This window comes from Anomaloglossus baeobatrachus, unplaced genomic scaffold, assembly GCF_048569485.1.
Source record: "Anomaloglossus baeobatrachus isolate aAnoBae1 unplaced genomic scaffold, aAnoBae1.hap1 Scaffold_652, whole genome shotgun sequence".
Lineage (NCBI taxonomy): Eukaryota > Metazoa > Chordata > Amphibia > Anura > Aromobatidae > Anomaloglossus > Anomaloglossus baeobatrachus.
Window position 1 is genome coordinate 45948 of NW_027445022.1, and position 25839 is coordinate 71786.

At 46.6% G+C, this 25839-nt stretch overlaps 16 non-coding genes across 16 annotated transcripts; all 16 read left to right on the plus strand.

The window, feature by feature from the left end:
* The first annotated feature begins 653 nt into the window (after positions 1-653).
* Positions 654-844, plus strand: LOC142286356 (U2 spliceosomal RNA). Its single transcript, XR_012747540.1, has one exon. It is a non-coding gene; the product is annotated as a U2 spliceosomal RNA (small nuclear RNA).
* A 1387-nt stretch (positions 845-2231) lies between these two features.
* On the plus strand, positions 2232-2422 carry LOC142286358 (U2 spliceosomal RNA). Its single transcript, XR_012747542.1, has one exon. It is a non-coding gene; the product is annotated as a U2 spliceosomal RNA (small nuclear RNA).
* A 1387-nt stretch (positions 2423-3809) lies between these two features.
* On the plus strand, positions 3810-4000 carry LOC142286359 (U2 spliceosomal RNA). The gene has a single exon (XR_012747543.1). It is a non-coding gene; the product is annotated as a U2 spliceosomal RNA (small nuclear RNA).
* Positions 4001-6226: 2226 nt separating this feature from the next.
* Positions 6227-6422, plus strand: LOC142286326 (U2 spliceosomal RNA). Its single transcript, XR_012747519.1, has one exon. It is a non-coding gene; the product is annotated as a U2 spliceosomal RNA (small nuclear RNA).
* Positions 6423-7809: 1387 nt separating this feature from the next.
* On the plus strand, positions 7810-8000 carry LOC142286360 (U2 spliceosomal RNA). Its single transcript, XR_012747544.1, has one exon. It is a non-coding gene; the product is annotated as a U2 spliceosomal RNA (small nuclear RNA).
* Positions 8001-9387: 1387 nt separating this feature from the next.
* LOC142286361 (U2 spliceosomal RNA) lies at positions 9388-9578 on the plus strand. The gene has a single exon (XR_012747545.1). It is a non-coding gene; the product is annotated as a U2 spliceosomal RNA (small nuclear RNA).
* Positions 9579-10965: 1387 nt separating this feature from the next.
* LOC142286362 (U2 spliceosomal RNA) lies at positions 10966-11156 on the plus strand. Its single transcript, XR_012747546.1, has one exon. It is a non-coding gene; the product is annotated as a U2 spliceosomal RNA (small nuclear RNA).
* Positions 11157-12543: 1387 nt separating this feature from the next.
* Positions 12544-12734, plus strand: LOC142286363 (U2 spliceosomal RNA). Its single transcript, XR_012747547.1, has one exon. It is a non-coding gene; the product is annotated as a U2 spliceosomal RNA (small nuclear RNA).
* Positions 12735-14121: 1387 nt separating this feature from the next.
* LOC142286364 (U2 spliceosomal RNA) lies at positions 14122-14312 on the plus strand. The gene has a single exon (XR_012747548.1). It is a non-coding gene; the product is annotated as a U2 spliceosomal RNA (small nuclear RNA).
* Positions 14313-15699: 1387 nt separating this feature from the next.
* LOC142286365 (U2 spliceosomal RNA) lies at positions 15700-15890 on the plus strand. Its single transcript, XR_012747549.1, has one exon. It is a non-coding gene; the product is annotated as a U2 spliceosomal RNA (small nuclear RNA).
* A 1387-nt stretch (positions 15891-17277) lies between these two features.
* On the plus strand, positions 17278-17468 carry LOC142286366 (U2 spliceosomal RNA). Its single transcript, XR_012747550.1, has one exon. It is a non-coding gene; the product is annotated as a U2 spliceosomal RNA (small nuclear RNA).
* Positions 17469-18855: 1387 nt separating this feature from the next.
* On the plus strand, positions 18856-19046 carry LOC142286367 (U2 spliceosomal RNA). Its single transcript, XR_012747551.1, has one exon. It is a non-coding gene; the product is annotated as a U2 spliceosomal RNA (small nuclear RNA).
* A 1387-nt stretch (positions 19047-20433) lies between these two features.
* LOC142286369 (U2 spliceosomal RNA) lies at positions 20434-20624 on the plus strand. The gene has a single exon (XR_012747553.1). It is a non-coding gene; the product is annotated as a U2 spliceosomal RNA (small nuclear RNA).
* A 1387-nt stretch (positions 20625-22011) lies between these two features.
* LOC142286370 (U2 spliceosomal RNA) lies at positions 22012-22202 on the plus strand. Its single transcript, XR_012747554.1, has one exon. It is a non-coding gene; the product is annotated as a U2 spliceosomal RNA (small nuclear RNA).
* Positions 22203-23589: 1387 nt separating this feature from the next.
* On the plus strand, positions 23590-23780 carry LOC142286372 (U2 spliceosomal RNA). The gene has a single exon (XR_012747555.1). It is a non-coding gene; the product is annotated as a U2 spliceosomal RNA (small nuclear RNA).
* Positions 23781-25167: 1387 nt separating this feature from the next.
* LOC142286373 (U2 spliceosomal RNA) lies at positions 25168-25358 on the plus strand. Its single transcript, XR_012747556.1, has one exon. It is a non-coding gene; the product is annotated as a U2 spliceosomal RNA (small nuclear RNA).
* Positions 25359-25839: the final 481 nt, after the last annotated feature.

The following is a 25839-nucleotide window of genomic DNA, read 5'->3' on the forward strand; positions in this document are numbered from 1 at the left end:
AAGCTTTTCTGTAGTCTGCCTGTTGATGTATTTTCCGTTTGAACTGTGCACAACATGAAGAGACGGAACACTGGCGGCTTGTCACAATGCCCCCCGATGACATCACAATAGCGCTGCTGCCTAGAAAACAAGCTGCGCAGAAGAAGTTGTTCTTTGGGTGGGAGGGTGGGCTAGTGGAAGGAGGGGGCAATCTCTTTTTTTCCCGGGTGGTAGGGGGATGACAGGAGAAGGGAAGCGGGTGGTGAGAAAGGTACAGAGGGCAGGGTTTGGGGGCTGGGAAGGAAAGGGAAAAGATTAGGGTTTGGGGATGATGAAAGGGCTTTCTACGGGTAAGGATGGCAAAGGGTGGCAGTGACGGAAAGTCAGGCAACCTGTCCTGTCCGTCTTTTTGTATCGTGAATTGGAAAGACTGCAAGGGGGAGGGGAGTTGCTTGCGCCCTAAAGGAGGAGTTATTCAGATTCATTGCAGTGGGCGGCGGCTGCAAAACGCACCATTCTTCTTGTTTTGGCTCTGCAAAGCAGCCTTTTCAAGGGTTGGCTTGGGTGACAAAATGTCTTGTGTAGGCGTGGGTTTGTCTCCCTCTCGCTCTCTCTCCCTAAGATGTGTCCGGCATAGGCCAGGGTGCCACTCGAGGCCCAAACCAATTCTGGTTATCGCTTCTCGGCCTTTTGGCTAAGATCAAGTGTAGTATCTGTTCTTATCAGTTTAATATCTGATACGTCCCCTATCTGGGGACCATATATTAAATGGATTTTTAGAACAGGGAGATGGAAAAAGAGCTTGCTCTGTCCACTCCACGCATTGACCTGGTATTGCAGTACCTCCAGGAACGGTGCACCCCTTCTTAACCCAGTTTCCAAAAGCAGAACTCAATTCACCTGATTCATATTAGCCCGATTTAATGAATTGGAAGAAAGCATACGTCTTCATATGCACCTCAATTTGGCCCATTCACTTTTCACACTTCCTCCTTTTGTTTTTTATCTTTCACACTTTTGACTTTCTTTATTCATCCAAATAGCAAACTCATCACCACTCAACCTGACCAACTCGGCTATGTCCCCGTGCTGCAGTTCTCTGTCTTATCTAGATCATTTGCAATTGAATGGAATAGATCCCTTTTGGACAAAGTGGATTCACCTGCTGCTGCAGTGACCACAGGTGTGATAACATCTAGAATTGGCATCTGGTGCGATCTCTCCGCTTCCACTCCAAAGAAAGTTACCTGTTTATTCCTATCATGCATTGGTTTTTGGGGTTTTCTTTGAGTAATGATGATCTCTTTAGTAGTCTGTTGGCGCCCTCTCCTGGAGGAATAGTTTGCTTGCTCTTGGACATTCTAAAAGAGAGGTCATGATAGACATTGAGCTTCTGAGCTCAATTGGGGACAGTCATGGGTGATGAATGTTTGCAACCTACTGCGAAGCCTCATACCGCAATATAAGGAACGTCAAATACTAAGAAAGGGCGGCCTATGAAAGAATTACTACTTTCAATAAGTACACTTAAACGGCTAATTGGGAATAGAAAAACTGTAAAAAGCCCTCTGAGAAAGCCCCCCTCTAACCTTTGATAGTAAGCTTTTCTGTAGTCTGCCTGTTGATGTATTTTCCGTTTGAACTGTGCACAACATGAAGAGACGGAACACTGGCGGCTTGTCACAATGCCCCCCGATGACATCACAATAGCGCTGCTGCCTAGAAAACAAGCTGCGCAGAAGAAGTTGTTCTTTGGGTGGGAGGGTGGGCTAGTGGAAGGAGGGGGCAATCTCTTTTTTTCCCGGGTGGTAGGGGGATGACAGGAGAAGGGAAGCGGGTGGTGAGAAAGGTACAGAGGGCAGGGTTTGGGGGCTGGGAAGGAAAGGGAAAAGATTAGGGTTTGGGGATGATGAAAGGGCTTTCTACGGGTAAGGATGGCAAAGGGTGGCAGTGACGGAAAGTCAGGCAACCTGTCCTGTCCGTCTTTTTGTATCGTGAATTGGAAAGACTGCAAGGGGGAGGGGAGTTGCTTGCGCCCTAAAGGAGGAGTTATTCAGATTCATTGCAGTGGGCGGCGGCTGCAAAACGCACCATTCTTCTTGTTTTGGCTCTGCAAAGCAGCCTTTTCAAGGGTTGGCTTGGGTGACAAAATGTCTTGTGTAGGCGTGGGTTTGTCTCCCTCTCGCTCTCTCTCCCTAAGATGTGTCCGGCATAGGCCAGGGTGCCACTCGAGGCCCAAACCAATTCTGGTTATCGCTTCTCGGCCTTTTGGCTAAGATCAAGTGTAGTATCTGTTCTTATCAGTTTAATATCTGATACGTCCCCTATCTGGGGACCATATATTAAATGGATTTTTAGAACAGGGAGATGGAAAAAGAGCTTGCTCTGTCCACTCCACGCATTGACCTGGTATTGCAGTACCTCCAGGAACGGTGCACCCCTTCTTAACCCAGTTTCCAAAAGCAGAACTCAATTCACCTGATTCATATTAGCCCGATTTAATGAATTGGAAGAAAGCATACGTCTTCATATGCACCTCAATTTGGCCCATTCACTTTTCACACTTCCTCCTTTTGTTTTTTATCTTTCACACTTTTGACTTTCTTTATTCATCCAAATAGCAAACTCATCACCACTCAACCTGACCAACTCGGCTATGTCCCCGTGCTGCAGTTCTCTGTCTTATCTAGATCATTTGCAATTGAATGGAATAGATCCCTTTTGGACAAAGTGGATTCACCTGCTGCTGCAGTGACCACAGGTGTGATAACATCTAGAATTGGCATCTGGTGCGATCTCTCCGCTTCCACTCCAAAGAAAGTTACCTGTTTATTCCTATCATGCATTGGTTTTTGGGGTTTTCTTTGAGTAATGATGATCTCTTTAGTAGTCTGTTGGCGCCCTCTCCTGGAGGAATAGTTTGCTTGCTCTTGGACATTCTAAAAGAGAGGTCATGATAGACATTGAGCTTCTGAGCTCAATTGGGGACAGTCATGGGTGATGAATGTTTGCAACCTACTGCGAAGCCTCATACCGCAATATAAGGAACGTCAAATACTAAGAAAGGGCGGCCTATGAAAGAATTACTACTTTCAATAAGTACACTTAAACGGCTAATTGGGAATAGAAAAACTGTAAAAAGCCCTCTGAGAAAGCCCCCCTCTAACCTTTGATAGTAAGCTTTTCTGTAGTCTGCCTGTTGATGTATTTTCCGTTTGAACTGTGCACAACATGAAGAGACGGAACACTGGCGGCTTGTCACAATGCCCCCCGATGACATCACAATAGCGCTGCTGCCTAGAAAACAAGCTGCGCAGAAGAAGTTGTTCTTTGGGTGGGAGGGTGGGCTAGTGGAAGGAGGGGGCAATCTCTTTTTTTCCCGGGTGGTAGGGGGATGACAGGAGAAGGGAAGCGGGTGGTGAGAAAGGTACAGAGGGCAGGGTTTGGGGGCTGGGAAGGAAAGGGAAAAGATTAGGGTTTGGGGATGATGAAAGGGCTTTCTACGGGTAAGGATGGCAAAGGGTGGCAGTGACGGAAAGTCAGGCAACCTGTCCTGTCCGTCTTTTTGTATCGTGAATTGGAAAGACTGCAAGGGGGAGGGGAGTTGCTTGCGCCCTAAAGGAGGAGTTATTCAGATTCATTGCAGTGGGCGGCGGCTGCAAAACGCACCATTCTTCTTGTTTTGGCTCTGCAAAGCAGCCTTTTCAAGGGTTGGCTTGGGTGACAAAATGTCTTGTGTAGGCGTGGGTTTGTCTCCCTCTCGCTCTCTCTCCCTAAGATGTGTCCGGCATAGGCCAGGGTGCCACTCGAGGCCCAAACCAATTCTGGTTATCGCTTCTCGGCCTTTTGGCTAAGATCAAGTGTAGTATCTGTTCTTATCAGTTTAATATCTGATACGTCCCCTATCTGGGGACCATATATTAAATGGATTTTTAGAACAGGGAGATGGAAAAAGAGCTTGCTCTGTCCACTCCACGCATTGACCTGGTATTGCAGTACCTCCAGGAACGGTGCACCCCTTCTTAACCCAGTTTCCAAAAGCAGAACTCAATTCACCTGATTCATATTAGCCCGATTTAATGAATTGGAAGAAAGCATACGTCTTCATATGCACCTCAATTTGGCCCATTCACTTTTCACACTTCCTCCTTTTGTTTTTTATCTTTCACACTTTTGACTTTCTTTATTCATCCAAATAGCAAACTCATCACCACTCAACCTGACCAACTCGGCTATGTCCCCGTGCTGCAGTTCTCTGTCTTATCTAGATCATTTGCAATTGAATGGAATAGATCCCTTTTGGACAAAGTGGATTCACCTGCTGCTGCAGTGACCACAGGTGTGATAACATCTAGAATTGGCATCTGGTGCGATCTCTCCGCTTCCACTCCAAAGAAAGTTACCTGTTTATTCCTATCATGCATTGGTTTTTGGGGTTTTCTTTGAGTAATGATGATCTCTTTAGTAGTCTGTTGGCGCCCTCTCCTGGAGGAATAGTTTGCTTGCTCTTGGACATTCTAAAAGAGAGGTCATGATAGACATTGAGCTTCTGAGCTCAATTGGGGACAGTCATGGGTGATGAATGTTTGCAACCTACTGCGAAGCCTCATACCGCAATATAAGGAACGTCAAATACTAAGAAAGGGCGGCCTATGAAAGAATTACTACTTTCAATAAGTACACTTAAACGGCTAATTGGGAATAGAAAAACTGTAAAAAGCCCTCTGAGAAAGCCCCCCTCTAACCTTTGATAGTAAGCTTTTCTGTAGTCTGCCTGTTGATGTATTTTCCGTTTGAACTGTGCACAACATGAAGAGACGGAACACTGGCGGCTTGTCACAATGCCCCCCGATGACATCACAATAGCGCTGCTGCCTAGAAAACAAGCTGCGCAGAAGAAGTTGTTCTTTGGGTGGGAGGGTGGGCTAGTGGAAGGAGGGGGCAATCTCTTTTTTTCCCGGGTGGTAGGGGGATGACAGGAGAAGGGAAGCGGGTGGTGAGAAAGGTACAGAGGGCAGGGTTTGGGGGCTGGGAAGGAAAGGGAAAAGATTAGGGTTTGGGGATGATGAAAGGGCTTTCTACGGGTAAGGATGGCAAAGGGTGGCAGTGACGGAAAGTCAGGCAACCTGTCCTGTCCGTCTTTTTGTATCGTGAATTGGAAAGACTGCAAGGGGGAGGGGAGTTGCTTGCGCCCTAAAGGAGGAGTTATTCAGATTCATTGCAGTGGGCGGCGGCTGCAAAACGCACCATTCTTCTTGTTTTGGCTCTGCAAAGCAGCCTTTTCAAGGGTTGGCTTGGGTGACAAAATGTCTTGTGTAGGCGTGGGTTTGTCTCCCTCTCGCTCTCTCTCCCTAAGATGTGTCCGGCATAGGCCAGGGTGCCACTCGAGGCCCAAACCAATTCTGGTTATCGCTACTCGGCCTTTTGGCTAAGATCAAGTGTAGTATCGTTCGAAAAGGTGGTTTAAGGCTCCGGCCACCTTAGTACAATGATGCAATGCACACTGGAAGGTTGCGCTTGTTAGTACTTTGGGAGGATAGTATATCCATCTAGAGGAAACCTTGGCCCTACCAGGATCGAGGCTATTAGACTGAGTAAGTGTGGGGGTTATGGTGCAATGTGCCCCAGGAATGGACACCCTGGAGGGAGTCTGAACTTGCTAGGTTGGGACCCTGGTAAGCCTCAGACTCTGTCGCACGCCGCGCCTTGCCTATTCATACTTTCCAAGCATATTGCCCTATCCCGGCCTTCTGGCTAAGAAGGGAAATTTTTATAATCCCGGTCGGAGGTCCGGTCAGCTTTGGGCTGAGAAACCAACACCCGGTTGGAGGTCCGGGTCAGCTTTGGCTGAGAAACCAACACCCGGTTGGAGGTCCGGTTAGCCTTGGGCTGAGAAACCAACACCCGGTTGGAGGTCCGGTCAGCCTTGGGCTGAGAAACCAACACCCGGTTGGAGGTCCGGTCAGCCTTGGGCTGAGAAACCAACACCGGTTGACGGTCCGGGCAGTCTCGGCTGCGAAACCAACGACTAGTAGCTCCCTACTCCACTTGGGTAAGATGCCTCGGTGGACGCTGGGAGCAACAACAAGGCTCAACCAGGCTTCGGCTTGGGGGAGCACCGAAGATCCCTGACCCTCGCTGTGGCCTTCTGGCTCGGAGGGACGGGGTTGATTTTTGGGGATCCTCTTCTCACGGAGGGGTCCACACGAATCCTAGCCTTTGCACTGTTTTTGGTGTGACTTTGGTCATGCATTTTTGCGGTGCTTTGGAAAGCTTCATTAAATCAAAAATCTGTTCTTATCAGTTTAATATCTGATACGTCCCCTATCTGGGGACCATATATTAAATGGATTTTTAGAACAGGGAGATGGAAAAAGAGCTTGCTCTGTCCACTCCACGCATTGACCTGGTATTGCAGTACCTCCAGGAACGGTGCACCCCTTCTTAACCCAGTTTCCAAAAGCAGAACTCAATTCACCTGATTCATATTAGCCCGATTTAATGAATTGGAAGAAAGCATACGTCTTCATATGCACCTCAATTTGGCCCATTCACTTTTCACACTTCCTCCTTTTGTTTTTTATCTTTCACACTTTTGACTTTCTTTATTCATCCAAATAGCAAACTCATCACCACTCAACCTGACCAACTCGGCTATGTCCCCGTGCTGCAGTTCTCTGTCTTATCTAGATCATTTGCAATTGAATGGAATAGATCCCTTTTGGACAAAGTGGATTCACCTGCTGCTGCAGTGACCACAGGTGTGATAACATCTAGAATTGGCATCTGGTGCGATCTCTCCGCTTCCACTCCAAAGAAAGTTACCTGTTTATTCCTATCATGCATTGGTTTTTGGGGTTTTCTTTGAGTAATGATGATCTCTTTAGTAGTCTGTTGGCGCCCTCTCCTGGAGGAATAGTTTGCTTGCTCTTGGACATTCTAAAAGAGAGGTCATGATAGACATTGAGCTTCTGAGCTCAATTGGGGACAGTCATGGGTGATGAATGTTTGCAACCTACTGCGAAGCCTCATACCGCAATATAAGGAACGTCAAATACTAAGAAAGGGCGGCCTATGAAAGAATTACTACTTTCAATAAGTACACTTAAACGGCTAATTGGGAATAGAAAAACTGTAAAAAGCCCTCTGAGAAAGCCCCCCTCTAACCTTTGATAGTAAGCTTTTCTGTAGTCTGCCTGTTGATGTATTTTCCGTTTGAACTGTGCACAACATGAAGAGACGGAACACTGGCGGCTTGTCACAATGCCCCCCGATGACATCACAATAGCGCTGCTGCCTAGAAAACAAGCTGCGCAGAAGAAGTTGTTCTTTGGGTGGGAGGGTGGGCTAGTGGAAGGAGGGGGCAATCTCTTTTTTTCCCGGGTGGTAGGGGGATGACAGGAGAAGGGAAGCGGGTGGTGAGAAAGGTACAGAGGGCAGGGTTTGGGGGCTGGGAAGGAAAGGGAAAAGATTAGGGTTTGGGGATGATGAAAGGGCTTTCTACGGGTAAGGATGGCAAAGGGTGGCAGTGACGGAAAGTCAGGCAACCTGTCCTGTCCGTCTTTTTGTATCGTGAATTGGAAAGACTGCAAGGGGGAGGGGAGTTGCTTGCGCCCTAAAGGAGGAGTTATTCAGATTCATTGCAGTGGGCGGCGGCTGCAAAACGCACCATTCTTCTTGTTTTGGCTCTGCAAAGCAGCCTTTTCAAGGGTTGGCTTGGGTGACAAAATGTCTTGTGTAGGCGTGGGTTTGTCTCCCTCTCGCTCTCTCTCCCTAAGATGTGTCCGGCATAGGCCAGGGTGCCACTCGAGGCCCAAACCAATTCTGGTTATCGCTTCTCGGCCTTTTGGCTAAGATCAAGTGTAGTATCTGTTCTTATCAGTTTAATATCTGATACGTCCCCTATCTGGGGACCATATATTAAATGGATTTTTAGAACAGGGAGATGGAAAAAGAGCTTGCTCTGTCCACTCCACGCATTGACCTGGTATTGCAGTACCTCCAGGAACGGTGCACCCCTTCTTAACCCAGTTTCCAAAAGCAGAACTCAATTCACCTGATTCATATTAGCCCGATTTAATGAATTGGAAGAAAGCATACGTCTTCATATGCACCTCAATTTGGCCCATTCACTTTTCACACTTCCTCCTTTTGTTTTTTATCTTTCACACTTTTGACTTTCTTTATTCATCCAAATAGCAAACTCATCACCACTCAACCTGACCAACTCGGCTATGTCCCCGTGCTGCAGTTCTCTGTCTTATCTAGATCATTTGCAATTGAATGGAATAGATCCCTTTTGGACAAAGTGGATTCACCTGCTGCTGCAGTGACCACAGGTGTGATAACATCTAGAATTGGCATCTGGTGCGATCTCTCCGCTTCCACTCCAAAGAAAGTTACCTGTTTATTCCTATCATGCATTGGTTTTTGGGGTTTTCTTTGAGTAATGATGATCTCTTTAGTAGTCTGTTGGCGCCCTCTCCTGGAGGAATAGTTTGCTTGCTCTTGGACATTCTAAAAGAGAGGTCATGATAGACATTGAGCTTCTGAGCTCAATTGGGGACAGTCATGGGTGATGAATGTTTGCAACCTACTGCGAAGCCTCATACCGCAATATAAGGAACGTCAAATACTAAGAAAGGGCGGCCTATGAAAGAATTACTACTTTCAATAAGTACACTTAAACGGCTAATTGGGAATAGAAAAACTGTAAAAAGCCCTCTGAGAAAGCCCCCCTCTAACCTTTGATAGTAAGCTTTTCTGTAGTCTGCCTGTTGATGTATTTTCCGTTTGAACTGTGCACAACATGAAGAGACGGAACACTGGCGGCTTGTCACAATGCCCCCCGATGACATCACAATAGCGCTGCTGCCTAGAAAACAAGCTGCGCAGAAGAAGTTGTTCTTTGGGTGGGAGGGTGGGCTAGTGGAAGGAGGGGGCAATCTCTTTTTTTCCCGGGTGGTAGGGGGATGACAGGAGAAGGGAAGCGGGTGGTGAGAAAGGTACAGAGGGCAGGGTTTGGGGGCTGGGAAGGAAAGGGAAAAGATTAGGGTTTGGGGATGATGAAAGGGCTTTCTACGGGTAAGGATGGCAAAGGGTGGCAGTGACGGAAAGTCAGGCAACCTGTCCTGTCCGTCTTTTTGTATCGTGAATTGGAAAGACTGCAAGGGGGAGGGGAGTTGCTTGCGCCCTAAAGGAGGAGTTATTCAGATTCATTGCAGTGGGCGGCGGCTGCAAAACGCACCATTCTTCTTGTTTTGGCTCTGCAAAGCAGCCTTTTCAAGGGTTGGCTTGGGTGACAAAATGTCTTGTGTAGGCGTGGGTTTGTCTCCCTCTCGCTCTCTCTCCCTAAGATGTGTCCGGCATAGGCCAGGGTGCCACTCGAGGCCCAAACCAATTCTGGTTATCGCTTCTCGGCCTTTTGGCTAAGATCAAGTGTAGTATCTGTTCTTATCAGTTTAATATCTGATACGTCCCCTATCTGGGGACCATATATTAAATGGATTTTTAGAACAGGGAGATGGAAAAAGAGCTTGCTCTGTCCACTCCACGCATTGACCTGGTATTGCAGTACCTCCAGGAACGGTGCACCCCTTCTTAACCCAGTTTCCAAAAGCAGAACTCAATTCACCTGATTCATATTAGCCCGATTTAATGAATTGGAAGAAAGCATACGTCTTCATATGCACCTCAATTTGGCCCATTCACTTTTCACACTTCCTCCTTTTGTTTTTTATCTTTCACACTTTTGACTTTCTTTATTCATCCAAATAGCAAACTCATCACCACTCAACCTGACCAACTCGGCTATGTCCCCGTGCTGCAGTTCTCTGTCTTATCTAGATCATTTGCAATTGAATGGAATAGATCCCTTTTGGACAAAGTGGATTCACCTGCTGCTGCAGTGACCACAGGTGTGATAACATCTAGAATTGGCATCTGGTGCGATCTCTCCGCTTCCACTCCAAAGAAAGTTACCTGTTTATTCCTATCATGCATTGGTTTTTGGGGTTTTCTTTGAGTAATGATGATCTCTTTAGTAGTCTGTTGGCGCCCTCTCCTGGAGGAATAGTTTGCTTGCTCTTGGACATTCTAAAAGAGAGGTCATGATAGACATTGAGCTTCTGAGCTCAATTGGGGACAGTCATGGGTGATGAATGTTTGCAACCTACTGCGAAGCCTCATACCGCAATATAAGGAACGTCAAATACTAAGAAAGGGCGGCCTATGAAAGAATTACTACTTTCAATAAGTACACTTAAACGGCTAATTGGGAATAGAAAAACTGTAAAAAGCCCTCTGAGAAAGCCCCCCTCTAACCTTTGATAGTAAGCTTTTCTGTAGTCTGCCTGTTGATGTATTTTCCGTTTGAACTGTGCACAACATGAAGAGACGGAACACTGGCGGCTTGTCACAATGCCCCCCGATGACATCACAATAGCGCTGCTGCCTAGAAAACAAGCTGCGCAGAAGAAGTTGTTCTTTGGGTGGGAGGGTGGGCTAGTGGAAGGAGGGGGCAATCTCTTTTTTTCCCGGGTGGTAGGGGGATGACAGGAGAAGGGAAGCGGGTGGTGAGAAAGGTACAGAGGGCAGGGTTTGGGGGCTGGGAAGGAAAGGGAAAAGATTAGGGTTTGGGGATGATGAAAGGGCTTTCTACGGGTAAGGATGGCAAAGGGTGGCAGTGACGGAAAGTCAGGCAACCTGTCCTGTCCGTCTTTTTGTATCGTGAATTGGAAAGACTGCAAGGGGGAGGGGAGTTGCTTGCGCCCTAAAGGAGGAGTTATTCAGATTCATTGCAGTGGGCGGCGGCTGCAAAACGCACCATTCTTCTTGTTTTGGCTCTGCAAAGCAGCCTTTTCAAGGGTTGGCTTGGGTGACAAAATGTCTTGTGTAGGCGTGGGTTTGTCTCCCTCTCGCTCTCTCTCCCTAAGATGTGTCCGGCATAGGCCAGGGTGCCACTCGAGGCCCAAACCAATTCTGGTTATCGCTTCTCGGCCTTTTGGCTAAGATCAAGTGTAGTATCTGTTCTTATCAGTTTAATATCTGATACGTCCCCTATCTGGGGACCATATATTAAATGGATTTTTAGAACAGGGAGATGGAAAAAGAGCTTGCTCTGTCCACTCCACGCATTGACCTGGTATTGCAGTACCTCCAGGAACGGTGCACCCCTTCTTAACCCAGTTTCCAAAAGCAGAACTCAATTCACCTGATTCATATTAGCCCGATTTAATGAATTGGAAGAAAGCATACGTCTTCATATGCACCTCAATTTGGCCCATTCACTTTTCACACTTCCTCCTTTTGTTTTTTATCTTTCACACTTTTGACTTTCTTTATTCATCCAAATAGCAAACTCATCACCACTCAACCTGACCAACTCGGCTATGTCCCCGTGCTGCAGTTCTCTGTCTTATCTAGATCATTTGCAATTGAATGGAATAGATCCCTTTTGGACAAAGTGGATTCACCTGCTGCTGCAGTGACCACAGGTGTGATAACATCTAGAATTGGCATCTGGTGCGATCTCTCCGCTTCCACTCCAAAGAAAGTTACCTGTTTATTCCTATCATGCATTGGTTTTTGGGGTTTTCTTTGAGTAATGATGATCTCTTTAGTAGTCTGTTGGCGCCCTCTCCTGGAGGAATAGTTTGCTTGCTCTTGGACATTCTAAAAGAGAGGTCATGATAGACATTGAGCTTCTGAGCTCAATTGGGGACAGTCATGGGTGATGAATGTTTGCAACCTACTGCGAAGCCTCATACCGCAATATAAGGAACGTCAAATACTAAGAAAGGGCGGCCTATGAAAGAATTACTACTTTCAATAAGTACACTTAAACGGCTAATTGGGAATAGAAAAACTGTAAAAAGCCCTCTGAGAAAGCCCCCCTCTAACCTTTGATAGTAAGCTTTTCTGTAGTCTGCCTGTTGATGTATTTTCCGTTTGAACTGTGCACAACATGAAGAGACGGAACACTGGCGGCTTGTCACAATGCCCCCCGATGACATCACAATAGCGCTGCTGCCTAGAAAACAAGCTGCGCAGAAGAAGTTGTTCTTTGGGTGGGAGGGTGGGCTAGTGGAAGGAGGGGGCAATCTCTTTTTTTCCCGGGTGGTAGGGGGATGACAGGAGAAGGGAAGCGGGTGGTGAGAAAGGTACAGAGGGCAGGGTTTGGGGGCTGGGAAGGAAAGGGAAAAGATTAGGGTTTGGGGATGATGAAAGGGCTTTCTACGGGTAAGGATGGCAAAGGGTGGCAGTGACGGAAAGTCAGGCAACCTGTCCTGTCCGTCTTTTTGTATCGTGAATTGGAAAGACTGCAAGGGGGAGGGGAGTTGCTTGCGCCCTAAAGGAGGAGTTATTCAGATTCATTGCAGTGGGCGGCGGCTGCAAAACGCACCATTCTTCTTGTTTTGGCTCTGCAAAGCAGCCTTTTCAAGGGTTGGCTTGGGTGACAAAATGTCTTGTGTAGGCGTGGGTTTGTCTCCCTCTCGCTCTCTCTCCCTAAGATGTGTCCGGCATAGGCCAGGGTGCCACTCGAGGCCCAAACCAATTCTGGTTATCGCTTCTCGGCCTTTTGGCTAAGATCAAGTGTAGTATCTGTTCTTATCAGTTTAATATCTGATACGTCCCCTATCTGGGGACCATATATTAAATGGATTTTTAGAACAGGGAGATGGAAAAAGAGCTTGCTCTGTCCACTCCACGCATTGACCTGGTATTGCAGTACCTCCAGGAACGGTGCACCCCTTCTTAACCCAGTTTCCAAAAGCAGAACTCAATTCACCTGATTCATATTAGCCCGATTTAATGAATTGGAAGAAAGCATACGTCTTCATATGCACCTCAATTTGGCCCATTCACTTTTCACACTTCCTCCTTTTGTTTTTTATCTTTCACACTTTTGACTTTCTTTATTCATCCAAATAGCAAACTCATCACCACTCAACCTGACCAACTCGGCTATGTCCCCGTGCTGCAGTTCTCTGTCTTATCTAGATCATTTGCAATTGAATGGAATAGATCCCTTTTGGACAAAGTGGATTCACCTGCTGCTGCAGTGACCACAGGTGTGATAACATCTAGAATTGGCATCTGGTGCGATCTCTCCGCTTCCACTCCAAAGAAAGTTACCTGTTTATTCCTATCATGCATTGGTTTTTGGGGTTTTCTTTGAGTAATGATGATCTCTTTAGTAGTCTGTTGGCGCCCTCTCCTGGAGGAATAGTTTGCTTGCTCTTGGACATTCTAAAAGAGAGGTCATGATAGACATTGAGCTTCTGAGCTCAATTGGGGACAGTCATGGGTGATGAATGTTTGCAACCTACTGCGAAGCCTCATACCGCAATATAAGGAACGTCAAATACTAAGAAAGGGCGGCCTATGAAAGAATTACTACTTTCAATAAGTACACTTAAACGGCTAATTGGGAATAGAAAAACTGTAAAAAGCCCTCTGAGAAAGCCCCCCTCTAACCTTTGATAGTAAGCTTTTCTGTAGTCTGCCTGTTGATGTATTTTCCGTTTGAACTGTGCACAACATGAAGAGACGGAACACTGGCGGCTTGTCACAATGCCCCCCGATGACATCACAATAGCGCTGCTGCCTAGAAAACAAGCTGCGCAGAAGAAGTTGTTCTTTGGGTGGGAGGGTGGGCTAGTGGAAGGAGGGGGCAATCTCTTTTTTTCCCGGGTGGTAGGGGGATGACAGGAGAAGGGAAGCGGGTGGTGAGAAAGGTACAGAGGGCAGGGTTTGGGGGCTGGGAAGGAAAGGGAAAAGATTAGGGTTTGGGGATGATGAAAGGGCTTTCTACGGGTAAGGATGGCAAAGGGTGGCAGTGACGGAAAGTCAGGCAACCTGTCCTGTCCGTCTTTTTGTATCGTGAATTGGAAAGACTGCAAGGGGGAGGGGAGTTGCTTGCGCCCTAAAGGAGGAGTTATTCAGATTCATTGCAGTGGGCGGCGGCTGCAAAACGCACCATTCTTCTTGTTTTGGCTCTGCAAAGCAGCCTTTTCAAGGGTTGGCTTGGGTGACAAAATGTCTTGTGTAGGCGTGGGTTTGTCTCCCTCTCGCTCTCTCTCCCTAAGATGTGTCCGGCATAGGCCAGGGTGCCACTCGAGGCCCAAACCAATTCTGGTTATCGCTTCTCGGCCTTTTGGCTAAGATCAAGTGTAGTATCTGTTCTTATCAGTTTAATATCTGATACGTCCCCTATCTGGGGACCATATATTAAATGGATTTTTAGAACAGGGAGATGGAAAAAGAGCTTGCTCTGTCCACTCCACGCATTGACCTGGTATTGCAGTACCTCCAGGAACGGTGCACCCCTTCTTAACCCAGTTTCCAAAAGCAGAACTCAATTCACCTGATTCATATTAGCCCGATTTAATGAATTGGAAGAAAGCATACGTCTTCATATGCACCTCAATTTGGCCCATTCACTTTTCACACTTCCTCCTTTTGTTTTTTATCTTTCACACTTTTGACTTTCTTTATTCATCCAAATAGCAAACTCATCACCACTCAACCTGACCAACTCGGCTATGTCCCCGTGCTGCAGTTCTCTGTCTTATCTAGATCATTTGCAATTGAATGGAATAGATCCCTTTTGGACAAAGTGGATTCACCTGCTGCTGCAGTGACCACAGGTGTGATAACATCTAGAATTGGCATCTGGTGCGATCTCTCCGCTTCCACTCCAAAGAAAGTTACCTGTTTATTCCTATCATGCATTGGTTTTTGGGGTTTTCTTTGAGTAATGATGATCTCTTTAGTAGTCTGTTGGCGCCCTCTCCTGGAGGAATAGTTTGCTTGCTCTTGGACATTCTAAAAGAGAGGTCATGATAGACATTGAGCTTCTGAGCTCAATTGGGGACAGTCATGGGTGATGAATGTTTGCAACCTACTGCGAAGCCTCATACCGCAATATAAGGAACGTCAAATACTAAGAAAGGGCGGCCTATGAAAGAATTACTACTTTCAATAAGTACACTTAAACGGCTAATTGGGAATAGAAAAACTGTAAAAAGCCCTCTGAGAAAGCCCCCCTCTAACCTTTGATAGTAAGCTTTTCTGTAGTCTGCCTGTTGATGTATTTTCCGTTTGAACTGTGCACAACATGAAGAGACGGAACACTGGCGGCTTGTCACAATGCCCCCCGATGACATCACAATAGCGCTGCTGCCTAGAAAACAAGCTGCGCAGAAGAAGTTGTTCTTTGGGTGGGAGGGTGGGCTAGTGGAAGGAGGGGGCAATCTCTTTTTTTCCCGGGTGGTAGGGGGATGACAGGAGAAGGGAAGCGGGTGGTGAGAAAGGTACAGAGGGCAGGGTTTGGGGGCTGGGAAGGAAAGGGAAAAGATTAGGGTTTGGGGATGATGAAAGGGCTTTCTACGGGTAAGGATGGCAAAGGGTGGCAGTGACGGAAAGTCAGGCAACCTGTCCTGTCCGTCTTTTTGTATCGTGAATTGGAAAGACTGCAAGGGGGAGGGGAGTTGCTTGCGCCCTAAAGGAGGAGTTATTCAGATTCATTGCAGTGGGCGGCGGCTGCAAAACGCACCATTCTTCTTGTTTTGGCTCTGCAAAGCAGCCTTTTCAAGGGTTGGCTTGGGTGACAAAATGTCTTGTGTAGGCGTGGGTTTGTCTCCCTCTCGCTCTCTCTCCCTAAGATGTGTCCGGCATAGGCCAGGGTGCCACTCGAGGCCCAAACCAATTCTGGTTATCGCTTCTCGGCCTTTTGGCTAAGATCAAGTGTAGTATCTGTTCTTATCAGTTTAATATCTGATACGTCCCCTATCTGGGGACCATATATTAAATGGATTTTTAGAACAGGGAGATGGAAAAAGAGCTTGCTCTGTCCACTCCACGCATTGACCTGGTATTGCAGTACCTCCAGGAACGGTGCACCCCTTCTTAACCCAGTTTCCAAAAGCAGAACTCAATTCACCTGATTCATATTAGCCCGATTTAATGAATTGGAAGAAAGCATACGTCTTCATATGCACCTCAATTTGGCCCATTCACTTTTCACACTTCCTCCTTTTGTTTTTTATCTTTCACACTTTTGACTTTCTTTATTCATCCAAATAGCAAACTCATCACCACTCAACCTGACCAACTCGGCTATGTCCCCGTGCTGCAGTTCTCTGTCTTATCTAGATCATTTGCAATTGAATGGAATAGATCCCTTTTGGACAAAGTGGATTCACCTGCTGCTGCAGTGACCACAGGTGTGATAACATCTAGAATTGGCATCTGGTGCGATCTCTCCGCTTCCACTCCAAAGAAAGTTACCTGTTTATTCCTATCATGCATTGGTTTTTGGGGTTTTCTTTGAGTAATGATGATCTCTTTAGTAGTCTGTTGGCACCCTCTCCTGGAGGAATAGTTTGCTTGCTCTTGGACATTCTAAAAGAGAGGTCATGATAGACATTGAGCTTCTGAGCTCAATTGGGGACAGTCATGGGTGATGAATGTTTGCAACCTACTGCGAAGCCTCATACCGCAATATAAGGAACGTCAAATACTAAGAAAGGGCGGCCTATGAAAGAATTACTACTTTCAATAAGTACACTTAAACGGCTAATTGGGAATAGAAAAACTGTAAAAAGCCCTCTGAGAAAGCCCCCCTCTAACCTTTGATAGTAAGCTTTTCTGTAGTCTGCCTGTTGATGTATTTTCCGTTTGAACTGTGCACAACATGAAGAGACGGAACACTGGCGGCTTGTCACAATGCCCCCCGATGACATCACAATAGCGCTGCTGCCTAGAAAACAAGCTGCGCAGAAGAAGTTGTTCTTTGGGTGGGAGGGTGGGCTAGTGGAAGGAGGGGGCAATCTCTTTTTTTCCCGGGTGGTAGGGGGATGACAGGAGAAGGGAAGCGGGTGGTGAGAAAGGTACAGAGGGCAGGGTTTGGGGGCTGGGAAGGAAAGGGAAAAGATTAGGGTTTGGGGATGATGAAAGGGCTTTCTACGGGTAAGGATGGCAAAGGGTGGCAGTGACGGAAAGTCAGGCAACCTGTCCTGTCCGTCTTTTTGTATCGTGAATTGGAAAGACTGCAAGGGGGAGGGGAGTTGCTTGCGCCCTAAAGGAGGAGTTATTCAGATTCATTGCAGTGGGCGGCGGCTGCAAAACGCACCATTCTTCTTGTTTTGGCTCTGCAAAGCAGCCTTTTCAAGGGTTGGCTTGGGTGACAAAATGTCTTGTGTAGGCGTGGGTTTGTCTCCCTCTCGCTCTCTCTCCCTAAGATGTGTCCGGCATAGGCCAGGGTGCCACTCGAGGCCCAAACCAATTCTGGTTATCGCTTCTCGGCCTTTTGGCTAAGATCAAGTGTAGTATCTGTTCTTATCAGTTTAATATCTGATACGTCCCCTATCTGGGGACCATATATTAAATGGATTTTTAGAACAGGGAGATGGAAAAAGAGCTTGCTCTGTCCACTCCACGCATTGACCTGGTATTGCAGTACCTCCAGGAACGGTGCACCCCTTCTTAACCCAGTTTCCAAAAGCAGAACTCAATTCACCTGATTCATATTAGCCCGATTTAATGAATTGGAAGAAAGCATACGTCTTCATATGCACCTCAATTTGGCCCATTCACTTTTCACACTTCCTCCTTTTGTTTTTTATCTTTCACACTTTTGACTTTCTTTATTCATCCAAATAGCAAACTCATCACCACTCAACCTGACCAACTCGGCTATGTCCCCGTGCTGCAGTTCTCTGTCTTATCTAGATCATTTGCAATTGAATGGAATAGATCCCTTTTGGACAAAGTGGATTCACCTGCTGCTGCAGTGACCACAGGTGTGATAACATCTAGAATTGGCATCTGGTGCGATCTCTCCGCTTCCACTCCAAAGAAAGTTACCTGTTTATTCCTATCATGCATTGGTTTTTGGGGTTTTCTTTGAGTAATGATGATCTCTTTAGTAGTCTGTTGGCGCCCTCTCCTGGAGGAATAGTTTGCTTGCTCTTGGACATTCTAAAAGAGAGGTCATGATAGACATTGAGCTTCTGAGCTCAATTGGGGACAGTCATGGGTGATGAATGTTTGCAACCTACTGCGAAGCCTCATACCGCAATATAAGGAACGTCAAATACTAAGAAAGGGCGGCCTATGAAAGAATTACTACTTTCAATAAGTACACTTAAACGGCTAATTGGGAATAGAAAAACTGTAAAAAGCCCTCTGAGAAAGCCCCCCTCTAACCTTTGATAGTAAGCTTTTCTGTAGTCTGCCTGTTGATGTATTTTCCGTTTGAACTGTGCACAACATGAAGAGACGGAACACTGGCGGCTTGTCACAATGCCCCCCGATGACATCACCATAGCGCTGCTGCCTAGAAAACAAGCTGCGCAGAAGAAGTTGTTCTTTGGGTGGGAGGGTGGGCTAGTGGAAGGAGGGGGCAATCTCTTTTTTTCCCGGGTGGTAGGGGGATGACAGGAGAAGGGAAGCGGGTGGTGAGAAAGGTACAGAGGGCAGGGTTTGGGGGCTGGGAAGGAAAGGGAAAAGATTAGGGTTTGGGGATGATGAAAGGGCTTTCTACGGGTAAGGATGGCAAAGGGTGGCAGTGACGGAAAGTCAGGCAACCTGTCCTGTCCGTCTTTTTGTATCGTGAATTGGAAAGACTGCAAGGGGGAGGGGAGTTGCTTGCGCCCTAAAGGAGGAGTTATTCAGATTCATTGCAGTGGGCGGCGGCTGCAAAACGCACCATTCTTCTTGTTTTGGCTCTGCAAAGCAGCCTTTTCAAGGGTTGGCTTGGGTGACAAAATGTCTTGTGTAGGCGTGGGTTTGTCTCCCTCTCGCTCTCTCTCCCTAAGATGTGTCCGGCATAGGCCAGGGTGCCACTCGAGGCCCAAACCAATTCTGGTTATCGCTTCTCGGCCTTTTGGCTAAGATCAAGTGTAGTATCTGTTCTTATCAGTTTAATATCTGATACGTCCCCTATCTGGGGACCATATATTAAATGGATTTTTAGAACAGGGAGATGGAAAAAGAGCTTGCTCTGTCCACTCCACGCATTGACCTGGTATTGCAGTACCTCCAGGAACGGTGCACCCCTTCTTAACCCAGTTTCCAAAAGCAGAACTCAATTCACCTGATTCATATTAGCCCGATTTAATGAATTGGAAGAAAGCATACGTCTTCATATGCACCTCAATTTGGCCCATTCACTTTTCACACTTCCTCCTTTTGTTTTTTATCTTTCACACTTTTGACTTTCTTTATTCATCCAAATAGCAAACTCATCACCACTCAACCTGACCAACTCGGCTATGTCCCCGTGCTGCAGTTCTCTGTCTTATCTAGATCATTTGCAATTGAATGGAATAGATCCCTTTTGGACAAAGTGGATTCACCTGCTGCTGCAGTGACCACAGGTGTGATAACATCTAGAATTGGCATCTGGTGCGATCTCTCCGCTTCCACTCCAAAGAAAGTTACCTGTTTATTCCTATCATGCATTGGTTTTTGGGGTTTTCTTTGAGTAATGATGATCTCTTTAGTAGTCTGTTGGCGCCCTCTCCTGGAGGAATAGTTTGCTTGCTCTTGGACATTCTAAAAGAGAGGTCATGATAGACATTGAGCTTCTGAGCTCAATTGGGGACAGTCATGGGTGATGAATGTTTGCAACCTACTGCGAAGCCTCATACCGCAATATAAGGAACGTCAAATACTAAGAAAGGGCGGCCTATGAAAGAATTACTACTTTCAATAAGTACACTTAAACGGCTAATTGGGAATAGAAAAACTGTAAAAAGCCCTCTGAGAAAGCCCCCCTCTAACCTTTGATAGTAAGCTTTTCTGTAGTCTGCCTGTTGATGTATTTTCCGTTTGAACTGTGCACAACATGAAGAGACGGAACACTGGCGGCTTGTCACAATGCCCCCCGATGACATCACAATAGCGCTGCTGCCTAGAAAACAAGCTGCGCAGAAGAAGTTGTTCTTTGGGTGGGAGGGTGGGCTAGTGGAAGGAGGGGGCAATCTCTTTTTTTCCCGGGTGGTAGGGGGATGACAGGAGAAGGGAAGCGGGTGGTGAGAAAGGTACAGAGGGCAGGGTTTGGGGGCTGGGAAGGAAAGGGAAAAGATTAGGGTTTGGGGATGATGAAAGGGCTTTCTACGGGTAAGGATGGCAAAGGGTGGCAGTGACGGAAAGTCAGGCAACCTGTCCTGTCCGTCTTTTTGTATCGTGAATTGGAAAGACTGCAAGGGGGAGGGGAGTTGCTTGCGCCCTAAAGGAGGAGTTATTCAGATTCATTGCAGTGGGCGGCGGCTGCAAAACGCACCATTCTTCTTGTTTTGGCTCTGCAAAGCAGCCTTTTCAAGGGTTGGCTTGGGTGACAAAATGTCTTGTGTAGGCGTGGGTTTGTCTCCCTCTCGCTCTCTCTCCCTAAGATGTGTCCGGCATAGGCCAGGGTGCCACTCGAGGCCCAAACCAATTCTGGTTATCGCTTCTCGGCCTTTTGGCTAAGATCAAGTGTAGTATCTGTTCTTATCAGTTTAATATCTGATACGTCCCCTATCTGGGGACCATATATTAAATGGATTTTTAGAACAGGGAGATGGAAAAAGAGCTTGCTCTGTCCACTCCACGCATTGACCTGGTATTGCAGTACCTCCAGGAACGGTGCACCCCTTCTTAACCCAGTTTCCAAAAGCAGAACTCAATTCACCTGATTCATATTAGCCCGATTTAATGAATTGGAAGAAAGCATACGTCTTCATATGCACCTCAATTTGGCCCATTCACTTTTCACACTTCCTCCTTTTGTTTTTTATCTTTCACACTTTTGACTTTCTTTATTCATCCAAATAGCAAACTCATCACCACTCAACCTGACCAACTCGGCTATGTCCCCGTGCTGCAGTTCTCTGTCTTATCTAGATCATTTGCAATTGAATGGAATAGATCCCTTTTGGACAAAGTGGATTCACCTGCTGCTGCAGTGACCACAGGTGTGATAACATCTAGAATTGGCATCTGGTGCGATCTCTCCGCTTCCACTCCAAAGAAAGTTACCTGTTTATTCCTATCATGCATTGGTTTTTGGGGTTTTCTTTGAGTAATGATGATCTCTTTAGTAGTCTGTTGGCGCCCTCTCCTGGAGGAATAGTTTGCTTGCTCTTGGACATTCTAAAAGAGAGGTCATGATAGACATTGAGCTTCTGAGCTCAATTGGGGACAGTCATGGGTGATGAATGTTTGCAACCTACTGCGAAGCCTCATACCGCAATATAAGGAACGTCAAATACTAAGAAAGGGCGGCCTATGAAAGAATTACTACTTTCAATAAGTACACTTAAACGGCTAATTGGGAATAGAAAAACTGTAAAAAGCCCTCTGAGAAAGCCCCCCTCTAACCTTTGATAGTAAGCTTTTCTGTAGTCTGCCTGTTGATGTATTTTCCGTTTGAACTGTGCACAACATGAAGAGACGGAACACTGGCGGCTTGTCACAATGCCCCCCGATGACATCACAATAGCGCTGCTGCCTAGAAAACAAGCTGCGCAGAAGAAGTTGTTCTTTGGGTGGGAGGGTGGGCTAGTGGAAGGAGGGGGCAATCTCTTTTTTTCCCGGGTGGTAGGGGGATGACAGGAGAAGGGAAGCGGGTGGTGAGAAAGGTACAGAGGGCAGGGTTTGGGGGCTGGGAAGGAAAGGGAAAAGATTAGGGTTTGGGGATGATGAAAGGGCTTTCTACGGGTAAGGATGGCAAAGGGTGGCAGTGACGGAAAGTCAGGCAACCTGTCCTGTCCGTCTTTTTGTATCGTGAATTGGAAAGACTGCAAGGGGGAGGGGAGTTGCTTGCGCCCTAAAGGAGGAGTTATTCAGATTCATTGCAGTGGGCGGCGGCTGCAAAACGCACCATTCTTCTTGTTTTGGCTCTGCAAAGCAGCCTTTTCAAGGGTTGGCTTGGGTGACAAAATGTCTTGTGTAGGCGTGGGTTTGTCTCCCTCTCGCTCTCTCTCCCTAAGATGTGTCCGGCATAGGCCAGGGTGCCACTCGAGGCCCAAACCAATTCTGGTTATCGCTTCTCGGCCTTTTGGCTAAGATCAAGTGTAGTATCTGTTCTTATCAGTTTAATATCTGATACGTCCCCTATCTGGGGACCATATATTAAATGGATTTTTAGAACAGGGAGATGGAAAAAGAGCTTGCTCTGTCCACTCCACGCATTGACCTGGTATTGCAGTACCTCCAGGAACGGTGCACCCCTTCTTAACCCAGTTTCCAAAAGCAGAACTCAATTCACCTGATTCATATTAGCCCGATTTAATGAATTGGAAGAAAGCATACGTCTTCATATGCACCTCAATTTGGCCCATTCACTTTTCACACTTCCTCCTTTTGTTTTTTATCTTTCACACTTTTGACTTTCTTTATTCATCCAAATAGCAAACTCATCACCACTCAACCTGACCAACTCGGCTATGTCCCCGTGCTGCAGTTCTCTGTCTTATCTAGATCATTTGCAATTGAATGGAATAGATCCCTTTTGGACAAAGTGGATTCACCTGCTGCTGCAGTGACCACAGGTGTGATAACATCTAGAATTGGCATCTGGTGCGATCTCTCCGCTTCCACTCCAAAGAAAGTTACCTGTTTATTCCTATCATGCATTGGTTTTTGGGGTTTTCTTTGAGTAATGATGATCTCTTTAGTAGTCTGTTGGCGCCCTCTCCTGGAGGAATAGTTTGCTTGCTCTTGGACATTCTAAAAGAGAGGTCATGATAGACATTGAGCTTCTGAGCTCAATTGGGGACAGTCATGGGTGATGAATGTTTGCAACCTACTGCGAAGCCTCATACCGCAATATAAGGAACGTCAAATACTAAGAAAGGGCGGCCTATGAAAGAATTACTACTTTCAATAAGTACACTTAAACGGCTAATTGGGAATAGAAAAACTGTAAAAAGCCCTCTGAGAAAGCCCCCCTCTAACCTTTGATAGTAAGCTTTTCTGTAGTCTGCCTGTTGATGTATTTTCCGTTTGAACTGTGCACAACATGAAGAGACGGAACACTGGCGGCTTGTCACAATGCCCCCCGATGACATCACAATAGCGCTGCTGCCTAGAAAACAAGCTGCGCAGAAGAAGTTGTTCTTTGGGTGGGAGGGTGGGCTAGTGGAAGGAGGGGGCAATCTCTTTTTTTCCCGGGTGGTAGGGGGATGACAGGAGAAGGGAAGCGGGTGGTGAGAAAGGTACAGAGGGCAGGGTTTGGGGGCTGGGAAGGAAAGGGAAAAGATTAGGGTTTGGGGATGATGAAAGGGCTTTCTACGGGTAAGGATGGCAAAGGGTGGCAGTGACGGAAAGTCAGGCAACCTGTCCTGTCCGTCTTTTTGTATCGTGAATTGGAAAGACTGCAAGGGGGAGGGGAGTTGCTTGCGCCCTAAAGGAGGAGTTATTCAGATTCATTGCAGTGGGCGGCGGCTGCAAAACGCACCATTCTTCTTGTTTTGGCTCTGCAAAGCAGCCTTTTCAAGGGTTGGCTTGGGTGACAAAATGTCTTGTGTAGGCGTGGGTTTGTCTCCCTCTCGCTCTCTCTCCCTAAGATGTGTCCGGCATAGGCCAGGGTGCCACTCGAGGCCCAAACCAATTCTGGTTATCGCTTCTCGGCCTTTTGGCTAAGATCAAGTGTAGTATCTGTTCTTATCAGTTTAATATCTGATACGTCCCCTATCTGGGGACCATATATTAAATGGATTTTTAGAACAGGGAGATGGAAAAAGAGCTTGCTCTGTCCACTCCACGCATTGACCTGGTATTGCAGTACCTCCAGGAACGGTGCACCCCTTCTTAACCCAGTTTCCAAAAGCAGAACTCAATTCACCTGATTCATATTAGCCCGATTTAATGAATTGGAAGAAAGCATACGTCTTCATATGCACCTCAATTTGGCCCATTCACTTTTCACACTTCCTCCTTTTGTTTTTTATCTTTCACACTTTTGACTTTCTTTATTCATCCAAATAGCAAACTCATCACCACTCAACCTGACCAACTCGGCTATGTCCCCGTGCTGCAGTTCTCTGTCTTATCTAGATCATTTGCAATTGAATGGAATAGATCCCTTTTGGACAAAGTGGATTCACCTGCTGCTGCAGTGACCACAGGTGTGATAACATCTAGAATTGGCATCTGGTGCGATCTCTCCGCTTCCACTCCAAAGAAAGTTACCTGTTTATTCCTATCATGCATTGGTTTTTGGGGTTTTCTTTGAGTAATGATGATCTCTTTAGTAGTCTGTTGGCGCCCTCTCCTGGAGGAATAGTTTGCTTGCTCTTGGACATTCTAAAAGAGAGGTCATGATAGACATTGAGCTTCTGAGCTCAATTGGGGACAGTCATGGGTGATGAATGTTTGCAACCTACTGCGAAGCCTCATACCGCAATATAAGGAACGTCAAATACTAAGAAAGGGCGGCCTATGAAAGAATTACTACTTTCAATAAGTACACTTAAACGGCTAATTGGGAATAGAAAAACTGTAAAAAGCCCTCTGAGAAAGCCCCCCTCTAACCTTTGATAGTAAGCTTTTCTGTAGTCTGCCTGTTGATGTATTTTCCGTTTGAACTGTGCACAACATGAAGAGACGGAACACTGGCGGCTTGTCACAATGCCCCCCGATGACATCACAATAGCGCTGCTGCCTAGAAAACAAGCTGCGCAGAAGAAGTTGTTCTTTGGGTGGGAGGGTGGGCTAGTGGAAGGAGGGGGCAATCTCTTTTTTTCCCGGGTGGTAGGGGGATGACAGGAGAAGGGAAGCGGGTGGTGAGAAAGGTACAGAGGGCAGGGTTTGGGGGCTGGGAAGGAAAGGGAAAAGATTAGGGTTTGGGGATGATGAAAGGGCTTTCTACGGGTAAGGATGGCAAAGGGTGGCAGTGACGGAAAGTCAGGCAACCTGTCCTGTCCGTCTTTTTGTATCGTGAATTGGAAAGACTGCAAGGGGGAGGGGAGTTGCTTGCGCCCTAAAGGAGGAGTTATTCAGATTCATTGCAGTGGGCGGCGGCTGCAAAACGCACCATTCTTCTTGTTTTGGCTCTGCAAAGCAGCCTTTTCAAGGGTTGGCTTGGGTGACAAAATGTCTTGTGTAGGCGTGGGTTTGTCTCCCTCTCGCTCTCTCTCCCTAAGATGTGTCCGGCATAGGCCAGGGTGCCACTCGAGGCCCAAACCAATTCTGGTTATCGCTTCTCGGCCTTTTGGCTAAGATCAAGTGTAGTATCTGTTCTTATCAGTTTAATATCTGATACGTCCCCTATCTGGGGACCATATATTAAATGGATTTTTAGAACAGGGAGATGGAAAAAGAGCTTGCTCTGTCCACTCCACGCATTGACCTGGTATTGCAGTACCTCCAGGAACGGTGCACCCCTTCTTAACCCAGTTTCCAAAAGCAGAACTCAATTCACCTGATTCATATTAGCCCGATTTAATGAATTGGAAGAAAGCATACGTCTTCATATGCACCTCAATTTGGCCCATTCACTTTTCACACTTCCTCCTTTTGTTTTTTATCTTTCACACTTTTGACTTTCTTTATTCATCCAAATAGCAAACTCATCACCACTCAACCTGACCAACTCGGCTATGTCCCCGTGCTGCAGTTCTCTGTCTTATCTAGATCATTTGCAATTGAATGGAATAGATCCCTTTTGGACAAAGTGGATTCACCTGCTGCTGCAGTGACCACAGGTGTGATAACATCTAGAATTGGCATCTGGTGCGATCTCTCCGCTTCCACTCCAAAGAAAGTTACCTGTTTATTCCTATCATGCATTGGTTTTTGGGGTTTTCTTTGAGTAATGATGATCTCTTTAGTAGTCTGTTGGCGCCCTCTCCTGGAGGAATAGTTTGC